This window comes from Tamandua tetradactyla, chromosome 10 (assembly GCF_023851605.1).
Source record: "Tamandua tetradactyla isolate mTamTet1 chromosome 10, mTamTet1.pri, whole genome shotgun sequence".
Classification (NCBI taxonomy): domain Eukaryota; kingdom Metazoa; phylum Chordata; class Mammalia; order Pilosa; family Myrmecophagidae; genus Tamandua; species Tamandua tetradactyla.
In genome coordinates this window covers 8567069-8580277 of record NC_135336.1, presented here as the reverse complement: position 1 = coordinate 8580277, position 13209 = coordinate 8567069, and the positions used below count along the sequence as shown (strand labels likewise).

Below are 13209 nucleotides of genomic sequence, written 5' to 3'. Positions count from 1 at the left end.
CATTATTGGCCCAACTATAAATCTTTTGAAAACTGGTTTCATTATTTAGCTGAATTTTAGAGGTGTACAGACAAACATACACACAGTACACACACCATTCCCTCTTTCTCTCTGTCTCACTGTTTTGTTTTGTTTTTTCTTTTTAGCGGTTTGTATTTGCTCTTTGGAAAAATGTCTATTCAAATCTTTTGTCCTTTGTGTGTGTCACTGTTTCTTACATAAGCTTTCAGTTGAAAAGAAAAATGCTAATTTCTATCACTACAGTGAAAAAGTCATATTTCACTATTGAGGGTTCAGTTAATAAGTTTTGCTTTTCTGTTCATCTTTTTCCCATACTTCCATTTCACAAGTTTCTCTTTTTTAATTTAAAAATCATAGTTTAAATTGAATATAAAATATACAAAGATAAATACATTTAAGAATTGACTTTTCATTGAAAATGCTGATTTTGAAAGCAGTCTTTACAAAAGCCCAGTGTCTCTAATGACAATATTAACTCAGCCTCTTAAATCAAAATAACATTTGCATCCATTGATATTGTGATGCCATAGCATTTAGGATTGTAAAGTAACACTAGCAGCTCTGAATATTTCCATTCTGAAATCAACCGCACCTTGAGCAAATTGCTGAGATATTAGAAATACTTTCGTGGAAAAGTTGTATTGCCTTTTGAACTGTCTGGGGGCTCCAAAGTATTTCTTGTGTCTTATCCTCGTTCTTTTCCTTTTTCCCTCTCATTTGTGCTTCCTCATATTCAAAGTCTACTATCACAGCAGCATTTGCAGATAGACACTTTAAAACAAGCATTTTAGTAACATTCAGCAAAGCATTAATTCCATTCCTTTTAAAGAATTTTAAGTGCTTAGTGGTATTTATTGAGAAATTATACACATTTTTATTTGAATTCCAGGGAATTATGGAAACAAATTAAATATTACCAATAAGTTAGTAATAAGTGACCCTCTGGCACAGAGCGTTTTGAGAGCTGGAATCCAATGACATATGTGTCCTTTTACTCTGGATTCATGAGCCCTGACTATGAAGTGGGCCACATATTAGGAATGTGTAGAAAAAAGTTGGTGCCCAGCATCAGCCAGACAAGCATTTTACAATGGAGATGTGGAATACTTAGGACACAAAAGCATGTGAGAAATGGAAGCCAGAGAAGACGGCAGTTGATATTGATTGAAGCTGAGCTTCCTTTGTGGGAAATAAGCTCTCCAAACCAAGTTAAAATCCATAAGCAAATTTTCATATAGATACATGCACAAAAAATGCCTCAGAAGTGTTCTTTCCTTCAAATTCCCAACATTCTAATCAGAAACAGAAAACAATTGACTGCACATAAAAGATTAAGCTCTGAATCTGGATCTTTGATTTCTTTAACACAAGATTCAGGTTTGGATCCTGGTTCAGAGATAGAAGCTCTGTGATCTACACAAGTAATAATCTTACCATGCCTTACTAAAGAAGAAAATAATTTGTACCTCTCAGGGTTAACATTAGGATTTAATGAAACAATGAGAATGGTAGTTCCTTGCCACATTCAGTTTAAACAAATATTTATGGAATGAGTGACTGGTCATTGCTGACCATCATGGAAATATCTTCTCCCTTGGCTTCCATGATTCTATCCAATATGATTTTTAAGGTAACAGTTGGAAATATCAACTTCATAATAACTCAACCCCAACTATATTCAGTTGTTCTCTTCTGAACGATATTCATTTGAGAAAAGCAAGGACTCTAATTTCATAGCATCAGAAGTTTCCAAAAAGCCGTGTTATGAGAGAAACTTATTTTGTTCATTAATATCTTTTAATGATATAAAAGAGGTAACGAGTTGACTATTTGAAAGAAAAACCAAAATAAAACCTGGAGTCTCATAGGTAGTGTTTTCAGCTCCGAACTCTAGCAGAAGCTGAGTGCTGTTTTCACGGATCTGAAAATGATTAACAGTCAACCAGATTTGGGATGTCTCGTTACTTTAAAAAAACTGGCACAAACATGAGGCATAAATAATTGAGTTTTTCTATAAAAATGCAAATTAATAGTCAAGAAACTCCAAAGCCTTTGAAAATTAATATATAAACTTTCTGGTAATTTAAATTGAGTGAGGTATGTCAGATCCAATACATTACTTCACCTTAGGAGTGGGTTGATTTAAAGTTTCCTTTTTAGATATGCATGGCTTACTCAGTAAGAATAATAAAGAAGAACCACAAAATTCCACATATACAGCATCACTGCCCCTAGACCAGCCCCAGCATGCCAGGTTGCAGAGCACTTAAACCCACACACCACGAGCTTAACTCAAGCTCGGCTGGGGAACTTGGACAGGACTTTCACTATTCAAACGCAGAAAATATTAATTATCATCAAATCTGTCATTATCCCCCCCATCCTCCCTCTACATCCTCATCTCACCTATTTGAACCTTTCTGCCTCCAGCCAGCAAAATGAAAAGCAGTGATTTGCTGAGCAGATTGTAGTTCACCTCAAAAAGAAGAGGGAACCAGCTGTGCATGCCTATTTGGAGTAATCAAAATAGTGAGATGAGAAAGGTATTCCTTGTACTGCCCCAAGGCAATTTTGTAGAAAATCCAGATAATATTATTTCATTATAGCAGTTCCAAAAGAAAGACAGAGAGGGAGAAAGTAAAGTGAGGAGGAAGTGAATGAAAGAAACTGATGAACAAGAGGACAAAAGAGAAAGAACAAGAAAAAGAAAAGGATTGACTGTTCTTAGTGACATCAGTCCTGCTCAAAACAAGATGAAAGACCACGGGTTTAATGATCCCTCTCCCACTCTACCTTTTGAATGGTGGATCCAGGCAGATCCAGGTATTAGAAGAGTATGTAGAAGCAGCACCCATAGTTGTCTGGCAGGCTGAAAGAATAGACAACTGCCTACAACATATGACTTCAGGAGTGCTTGGATAACTACAACATGTGACTTCAGGAGTACTTGGAAAACTCACTGTCCAAAATAACTCTACTCCATCTACTTGCTGTGACCTAAAATTCCACTATTCGTGTTTCATTAATTTTGAAAAGGGCTGTGAAACCTAGTGACATCGGCATGGGTTAGGCAACTCCTTCAGACTGCTGGCAACCATTTAAAATCTTCTCTTGAGAATCTTTAAAGGTCTCTCTTTTTTGCTCTTTTGGAGCCTAGGTTAAGAGGAGAAAACAGGAAGCCGGTAGGTGCCTGAGCTAGAGAAAGAGTCAGACTAGAAGGCCAATGAGGACAAATCTTACCTTCTAAACTAGCACCCTATCCTTGTAAAACCTAGACTTACAATGGATAATTGGTTTGTATTTAGCGATGAGGGAATATGAAAAAAATACCAAGGACATTTGATTTTGTATTTATAACCTTATATGTGTCATATAATTAGAATAACCAAAAATGCCCCAATATTACACACACATACACAAACATACAGAAAGCAAGACAGGTCCAGGGTTGGTCAGTTCAGAAGCTTGATGACATCTTTAAAAATACAGTATCTTTCCATATTTCTGCTCTGCTGTCTTCAATATGTCAGCTTTGTTACAAACATGGTAGCCAGAAGCCTAAAGCAATGTCAGGTTTCACACACAGACCCAATAACATCCAAAGAAGAGTTGAACTCTCCCTACTTTTTTTTTAGTCATTAGGGAAAACTTGTCCCTGAAGTTCCCTGGCACTCTCAGTTATATGAGAAGCAACACAGCTTAGTGGTGGGAGTACAGACTTCGCAGCCAGGCTGGTGGATTTAAACCCAGCTCTACCGCTTAATAGCTGTGTGATCTTGGACCAATTCCTTAACCTTGCTATTCATTAATTTCCTCATCTGCAAAATAGAGTTAATAATAGTATCTACCTCATTTAACATATTATGTTAACATAATATGTGCTTTAGATTATGTTAACATCTAAAAACTTTGTATAGCAATATCTGAGCCATAGTAAGTCCTATATACACATTAGTTCATTGGCCTAAATTGGGTCATATATTTATATCTAAAGCATTAATTGACAGGAGGGACAGCTTAGACCATCATCATTCCTCTCCTGGGGCTGAAGACCACCTTTCCTGAATCACACAGCTTCTTGATGGAGGGTAGACATGTAAATAAAACTGGTTCTGGCAAGAAAGGATGAAGGGGGTACATGGTTGTTGAATAAGCAATCAACATTTTCTTCTACATGCATTGCATCCACTAATGCTTTATACAGATATTATCATCCCCATTTTACAGAGAGGATTTAAGACTGAGAGAAGTTAATTTACTTGCTTAAGGTAATACAAATTATAATGGTAGGGTTGTTCCTTTAAATCAGGCGATCTGTCTGCAATCCCTTTTCCCTTCATGATGTTGATTAGCATCATTTTAATGGAAGAATTAAGGTTTTTCCTAGGTCTATATTTGCATAGCTATTTTTTGGCCTTATGGAGGCATGTGCAAAAAAACTTTTGATGATCTCTCTACAGCTGGAATGTGTAGAAAGATGGAAGAGAAAGTGAGCAGGAGGGGCCTAAAAGGAGCTACAAGTGTTCTATTCTCATTTGTAATGCACATGTTAAACAAACAGGTTTAAGTCTCCTCTCATTCAGGCTACTCATTCTTTTAAAATGCCTTTGCTCCTATACTCTGCTAGGCAGGAAGAGCCCAAAGCTAAGTAAGAGAGCCTGTGATTTGAATTATCTTCTTGTCTAGCACGGGAATAGTTCTGTAAATAGCTGGTGTTGATACATGGCATATGCTAGCAGCAAAATTCCTGAGTAGCCAAAGAGAAAGTGTAATAATATCACTACCTTCTCCTCATACCCTGCATTCAACCATAGAGAAGTGGCTGCAGATTCAGCTCAGAGAGCTTCCAGATAAACCTCTGTGATTCTCAGTGTATTCTAGCACCTGACTTAGAAACCTTTCTCCAATTCCTTTGCCTATCTGAAGGAATGGATCCAGGTTTCCCTTTGACTTTTGTCTCCCACTCTGTAACTTTCCTTCAATACCTGAGAAGAACATGAACGACCTCTTTGTGCTATTCCATCTGAAGTGACAATCTACAGTTTGATAATGAGTCTCTAGATGCAACCTGGTGTAATAATTCAGAGGTTTTGCCTCTGCCTAATAAATCAGTTTATGTCATTTCTTCATCAAATTTCATGCCCCCCCTTTTTTCCCTTAATTCAGTGAGGTTTTCCATGCTACCTTTTATTGAAGGGTTAATATTTGTCAGGCCTTGTAATAAATACTTTTCATTGACATGTAATTTAATCTATGCAACAACCCTTGTGATAGGTAAAAATATCTCCATTTTTAGATTGAGATATTTTAGATGAGGAAAGCAAGGCTTAGAAAAATAGGTAACTTCTGCAGGTTAATAAGCATTCCCCCAGATAGGAAGTGGCACAGTTACAGTTTGAATGCAGATCCATCTAACCTCAAAGGCAATGCTTTTTGCCACTAGGCTATACCTATCTCTTCCTGCCCTTTAATTCTGTTGCAAAATATATTAGTGAACCTTCCCAATTTTCTGAAATCTGCAGATTGACCGGATGTGCCTCTTTGCCTTCAACTGAATCATGTAGAGAACACTAAGCAGGACAGAACAGGGCCTTTCTATAAACTGCCAGGCTGTTTTTCACTATGCTAACAGTCCAGCCCCTGGGCTAAAGTCGGCCAATTATGGCCCACCAGCAAAATCTGGCTCAATGCCTGTCACTGAACCTAAAGCTTTACCAGAACCCATCCGTGTCCATTTGTTTATATTCTGTCTGTGGTTGCTTTCACTCAGAGTCAAGTAGTTGCCACAGAGACTGCATAATCTAATTGATCTAGTATATTTACTATCTGGCCCTTTGGAGAAAAACATTTCTGACTTCTGGCCTAGAACACACCTGACCTCAGATACATACAGGGAAGTTTGATTAGTGGAACTGTATTATTTTATACAATGTGCACACTTCCTAGGAAAACTGAGCATAGTTGGTTGGAGCTAGGAGCAACATAATAGATTTGGCTTCTAGTCCACCCCACCCCCACCCCCCCATATTTTAGGAAAAGGATGATGGAAGAGTAAAAATGAACACAGATTTGGGAGACAGACAGACCTGGGTTTGAATTCTAGAACATGACTTACAAGTGGGGTGATCAGAATATAAAGACTAGTGCAATGCCTGCTACCCAGAAAGAGAGGATATAGATTTCAAGTGGAAAACCTGTGGCTGAGTGAGAGCCTGATATTTGCAAGAATAAGACCATAGATCTTCTAAATCTTGGGCACCTTTTTCCCTCCATGAGGCCACATCTCATCTTATTTAAAGAGCACATGGACTGTATGGAGAGGTATAGAAATAAATTCATAGCATCACTTATGGTATTACAGAGACAGGACATTATGTAGCCAATTGATCAATCTGGTCACTCTATAAATCAATCTTCTTTCTAGCAGAAGCTTCCAGTTCCCCATACTCAGCTAAAAGATGCAGGCTATGAGAAGTCAGCCTGTTTCTGACATGTGGACCCCTGCTGCTTTATCCCCACCTGGAAGAATTTCAACTTTCCAAATTCCCTTGGGAATGCTCAGTGTGATGATCCAGGCAATAGGTTGCCCGAGCCCTGGGCCTTGGGGTTCTGGCACCGTTCTAACACCACAAACACAGAATTCCTTGGAAAGCAGGGTTGCTAAGCCTAGATCAAGCAACTAAGGGGAGAAGTAAGGGATGGAGAGATAGAACCATCTGCTATGACTGAATGCCTTCTGTGAAGAGGATCAATCAGCCTGGAGAAACAAAGACTGAGAAAGGAAATGATACAATATTCACAAATATGAAACATTTTTATAGGTATGAAGAATTAGGCTTTGATGTGGTTAAAGAAGCCGAAGAAGCACTAATGGAGCAGATCTTGGAAAATAAAGAAATTTCTAAGAGCTATAGCTTGTGAAAAAAAAAAATGGAACAGGCTGCCTGAAGAGGTAGCAAGTTCTCCATTCCCAAGCATGTCCAAGCAGATACCAGTTTCCCCTTTCCCAGCAAATGTACTAGCGATTCCAACGTAGCATGTACAACTGGACCAGTAAAAACTGAAATACATTCTAACCCATGGATTGATGTTACCCATCTCTTCATTTTTTTTGCTATTTTTTTTTGAAATTGCCAATACATTTATACATATTTTTCCAACAATTGCTCTCTCCAATCCTCACAGCACTTCAAGTTCATAAATTCTCATTGTAAATTCTCAGCTCTGTATACTGGGAAAACGTGTCCACTGCAAAGTCCTACTCGTTAGCATAGTTTATATTTTCAGGAAACATAAAAAATGAAAAAAAAAAAACATTAAAAAACACTTTCGATTAGAAAAAGATCAACATTATATGTCCACACTTAGCCTCATCTCTCTAGTCATACTTTCTCCACTGTAGTTGTTTAAAACTGTATGTATGCAAAGCATGCTATTAAAAATCCATTTCTGTGGGTGTGCACCCATAGTAAGCAAGACCTTTTGATAAAGCTGCTTCAGTTAAACTGTGACCCACCTCATTCAGAATGACTTTTAATCCTTTTACTGGAGTCCTTTACAAAGGGGATGAATATTGAAAGAAAAAGTCACAAAAGCAAGAAGCTGAAATCAACAGCATCTAGAAGAGAAGGGAGAAACCAGCAGATCCCACCATGAGTGTTGACATGTCAGGGGAGTCCAGGATCACCAGCAGCAGGTTTGAAGAAGAAAGCATCCCTTGGATGATGCCTTGATTTGAACATTTTCATGGTCACAAAGCCGCAAGCTTGTAAGCTAATAAATTTCCATTGTTAAAAGCCAACCCATTTTATGGTATCTGTTTTAAGTAGCCTAAGAAACTGAAACATCCACCAAGTATCAAACCACCCAAGTAAATTCTCTCCTTATTTTAAAGTAATCATATTCTGAAACTTGTATGTGATTTTGACGTTCCCCTGATCTCTTAGGGTATGAGGTGTCGTGTGTGTATTCATAGCCTTATAATTATTTTTGGGGCAGATGTAGCTTATAGAGTTACCCCATCACACACTTGATGCCATAAAAGCCTCAGGTGGGCTGGAGGCTTTAAGGGGCGCTAACTTGGTTGGGCGGAAAACCATATGGCTACACGTTTCACACAGCCCTCTTGTTCCATGCTATTTCCTTCTATCCTCCGCTTGCCAAACCACCACAGTTCAGCTAATTCCTCCTGGAGCAGTGTCTCACCCAGTGCTGCAATTATAGTGGAGACAGAAATGGAGTTGGGAATGAAATAATGAGGAGGCAAACAGAGAAGGCCATCATGATTCATCCCTAAAGTATGAAGGGCCATTAAAAATATATATGTCATCCAGTAATCACTAATTTTACCCACTAACAAAAAGAGGAAGAAATGAAAATTAGATATTTTAAGAAAACCCTTCTCTGTTGGCTGTTTCCTAAGGAAGCAGCTTGCTTAAGGGAGGGTGGGGGACATGTATATATTCCAAGCAGAGTGCCAAACCTGTCATCATAAATACTCCCAAGGTATCACTTAGGACAGCCATAAACCTTTCCAAGGAAGAAGCTAGGAATTGTTTATACGCTTTATGTTTATGGCTTGTACACTTTGTAGACAATATACATGATCTGTAAGTGACTCCTAAAATGAAAAGCCTTAAGTATCAATAACTTAAAGTGTGCTTGAGGCAATATCTGGGCACTTGTTCCATGGCCTGAAATTTATTTTTTTTTCCATGGCCTAAAATTTTCCAGTTGGGAGAGGGGAGACACTGTGCCAATTTAGTCCAGGAAATTTTGCTCATGGCCTGGTTTTATGGGAATCTCCTTATTCTGCTTTGTAGTCATCATCCACCGCTGAATTCCTCACATTTCTCCTGAATCCAACTTCTCCTGACCTCTGCATTCCCACGAAGAGTGGCACCATCCCCCTTGCCTCTCAGGCTTCTAAATTTAGCCACTTTGGATTCCTTTGCCCGTGTTCTTTCATTTCTGCACTGCCCACTCCACACGCCCCTTCCAGCATCAAATCAAGATCTATTGGTGCTGCCTTTTCTCTGGGAGTCACCATCACCTCATCCTCATAGCCAGCCTGCAAGTTCAGGATCTCAGTCTTTTGAAGCAGCCTCTGTGTGTGTCTTCCTCCCTCCTCCCCACTCCACCACCCTCCCATTCAAATCTATCCTACTTCCTCATTTAAACTCCAACAATGGCTTCATTGCTGCCAAGAAAGTACAAACATTCTATACTGACCTATCACCCACTAGGCTGGCATTATACTCCATCAGAACCTCACCCACTCACTGCTGTCTGGGATTTTCTGCATTTATGTGTCCATGTAGCTTTATTCTTGCTATACCTTCCACTTGGAATACGCTTTTCCACTAACCCTATATTCACAGCCCAGTGGTGCCAACTAACAACATCTTATCCATCCTTCAAAGGCCATAGTACTTCATTTATGTTCTCCAGATGCATCTATAGCTGCATGAATTCTTTCTTCAGTGTCTATTCCTTTCCAAGGCATAATATTACTGCACCTTGAAGGATAGCTCCAGTATGTTTTTCTTATCCTTCCTATTAGAACATGTGCACTCTGTGGCAGAGACTGCATTAGCTTTACATCGCTGCAACACCTAGCATAGTGATGTGCAGAGATTTCATGTTCAGTTCTTGCTTGTTCTATTTGAACCTGGCTCGAAACACTACTTTACACATGATGCTCTGTGTCTGAGTCCAGTCGTCAAGTAGAAGCCGGATTTGGAGGAGTTCAGGCAGAAAGTCAAAGGCCTCAGGTCTCCCTACAGGTAACAGGTTGTCCATGTACTTGCTAAAGCTGTCAAAAAGCATAACCAAGCTTAGTGCCTTCACCTCAACAAATATTTGATAAATGTGCAGTTCTGTGGATTTCAGTTGTTACAGTCAGTAGTGACTTTCCCTTTAAGCATAATAAAATACATTCAATTCCCAAGATAGAATCTTAGGAAAACTTAGGGGCTCTTAACTGTTTGAGAAAGAGCGTAAATGGAAATTAATCTTAATCTAAGAATTGATAAATATTAGTGTGCTCTCAAATATGATCAAATCATTCAACTTTATCTCAATGTTTTTCACAGGTGAGAAATGCATAATGCCAATTTGGAGGACAAGCCTTACTTCATTTAGTCAAAGGAAGAGAGAGAAGGTTGCAAATCCTGGGAATTGTCTTGCAAATATCTGAATCAATGTTTGAGAGTTTACCATTTTCTGAAAATACTTCAGAAAATCTGTGCTGTGACACTATGGCCTTATAGGAATTTCAGTGCTACTCTCTGTGTCCCATGCTTCAATTACTACTTTCCCCATCACAGGCACTAGAGCCATTAAAAACCCCCAAACCAGAGAAATCACTGTCCTTTTAGTCTGTGTTTTAAGTTCTGCAAAATATAAAATCTCCCAAGAAAAATTGATTTTGTCCTTGAAAATTATCCAGACAGGCTGACTAAATGGTAATTATTTTTCCCAATCCAAGGAAAATAATATTTTATATAATGCATTTGGAGACTAGATTTCATATCCCATCAATAAAGGATTTCTCTCCAGTATTTGTGAAATGTTCCACTCACGTAATATTTACACTTCACTTAGCACCAAGAAAATTATCAGAGCTTGCCAGAAATAGGTAGAATAATGCCTATCCTGTTTCTAACAGACACTTCAACCCCCAGAGTCAGGGCTACTAGGCCTTTCTTTAAAAATCTCTCCAAGGATTGGTGGAAGAAATTGGAATGCAAGAATTTTAAAAATCAAAGATTTTTGGTATCAAAGCATCTGGGGTAAAAAATAAGCAGTCATCAGGTTATTTTCAAAATACATTTTCTCACTGGCTTCTAGACAAACACAGTATTATTTCCACATAGGAGTGGGTAGACTCTGTCTTAGTCATTTTTTTTTTTTTTTGCTGGTCAATGGAAAGCTCCCAGGGGCAACTTCCAATGTGTCTGGGCAGGTTCAAAATTTCTGTGGGTTCTCTAAGTGTGCTTTTCGTTTAATGGTTGCTGAGAACATTTCAAGGGACAAACTAAGGGACACTCCAAAGCAGGTCCATAGCATGGAATATGGGTAGTAGGGCTTCATAAGGCCCCAAAGCAAGGGAAATAATGCACATTTTCTCTAAGCTGATGATTGAGGAATAAAAATAAGCAGCAGGGAAACACTGGGCCAGATCCATTAGATTAGTGCATCATCTATTTATCTAAAAATACCAAGGACTTAATAACCCAAAAAGTCACTATTTGTATCCTCTGCTATGGAAAATGGATTTTCCACTGTCCATTGTCTCATGGGTACAGTGGCAGAAAAAACTAGGATTAGAAATCTAGTCTCCTGAGTCCTTCTATGACTTCCAAAAATACACTTCTTGTCACTTTCTCTAACTACAGTTAACCTGGAGAGGATAGTAAGGAAGGAGGACGTGAAAACTTCAGATTATCAAGCTCTTCGCAATATCTTCCCTGACCCCCTAATCTGTATAAGTTTTGTTCCTCTCTGTCCCCAAAGTACCCTATGTTTACATGTAGCAGTATCTGCCATATCATACTGTATTTGTCATTTCACTTTTCTATCTTTCCAACCATGCCATTAGCCCTTGAAAAGAGACACCACATTTTGCATCTCCAGAGCTTAGCCCAATATTTGACATATAGTAGGAGCTAAATTATTGCTGATTTAATGAATTAACTCTTGATTCTGTGTAGCTCTGGAGAAAAATATTAGGACCAACTAATAGAGTAGGTGACAGTTTCAAGAAGGGCTGATTTCAGCTTAATACAAAAAACCACAATTTTAACTAGAGTCATCCAGATTAGGTCAGGCAAGGTAGGAAACAGTGAATTCTCCTTCACTAGAAACTTTCAATAAGAGACTAGATACACACTTGTTAGGGTCATGGACAGAGGATATCCACTTAGGGTGCTCTCTAAATTAGTGATTCTATGACTATTCCATCCTATACCCCCAGTCCTTGACATTAATCTAAGAGAAGAGTCTCTAGAACCACTTTACTGTAACCTGGAGTACTTTAATAAGGTTTGACCTTGAACATGGGCTGGTTAGAGGCCCACTGATTCTATTTAGCATTGAGCCTCTGCATTACACATACACACCTAAATTAGCAGGGAAAATTTATGGCTAGTCGATTCAATCTTTTACTATTGAGATGATAAGGATTAAAAGAATGATATCCTTACCTCAAAGGAAGCATTATACTAACATAATAAACAGGGGTCTCGACATGTACTACTAGAATAAAATACAGACAAATAAAATCTGAAAACTGATTAGCCCTTTATAGAGCGCCTGCATTGAAATGCTCATACTGAAGTCTTAAAAGGAGACATATCTATAATCACACAGCTAGCGACTGGTAGAGTTGGCACAAAATTCCACTGATTACATGGCCAGAATTCTTTTCATTACCCAATGTTGTGAAGCCCACTATAATATAACACATAATTATACAGGTTCAGGAATACAAGTCAAAGCATATCCCAAATGTAATAATAGATGCTAAAACTACGTATGGGGGAAGCATGCTATAACATGGTTAACCTATGACGTGAATAAATTATAAAGGAATTGATTGCACTGTATTTTTCCCATTGAGGACTGAGTTGTACTTCCATATCGTGCAGGTCATCTGTGCTATAAACTATAATACACATGATCTCATTAGAATCCAAACCAAATGAGAGACATCGGGGTCAGGGTATAAAGGCAAAGCAAAGTACACAAGTACTGCATTAGGTGTTTTCAGTATACTGGCTCATTCAGAATGACCAACCACCCAATAACTACCTAAAGTAGTTATTATTTTCTCCATTTTTGCAGATGAGATTGGAGCTCGGAGACATTCAGTGTTTAACTTATTATCTTCTTACGACCAGTAAATGACAGACGCAGGATTTAAATTCACATTTGCTGGGCTCCAAAAGTCCATGCTCTTTCCCCGCAAAATCAGGACACCTCCATTATCCAATGACTGTGATGAGTTTGACCTTTTGTGTCTCACTTTCCATCTTTGATAATCACAGGAAATCTGATGCAACCTCAAATATTCAATATTTTACAAGAAGTTCTTATGTACATTCTAGCCAAAATTAAATGTAAAATTATGCAATGCACAATATCTAAGATATCTAAATTATTTCCTTTCCTGTTTTCTGCTAGGGT

General features: G+C 38.3%; 1 protein-coding gene and 1 long non-coding RNA gene across 2 annotated transcripts in view; one reads left to right on the top strand and one right to left on the bottom strand.

The window, feature by feature from the left end:
• The window catches only part of LOC143648201 (uncharacterized), a 30473-nt gene extending 20019 nt beyond the window's left edge, over positions 1-10454 (top strand). Inside the window, exon 3 of the long non-coding RNA XR_013158440.1 lies at positions 10116-10454. This is a non-coding gene — a long non-coding RNA (uncharacterized LOC143648201). The remainder of the gene's footprint in view (positions 1-10115) is intronic.
• TPRG1 (tumor protein p63 regulated 1) overlaps positions 1-13209 on the bottom strand; it is a 153206-nt gene that overhangs the window by 34057 nt on the left and 105940 nt on the right. The window lies entirely within an intron of this gene.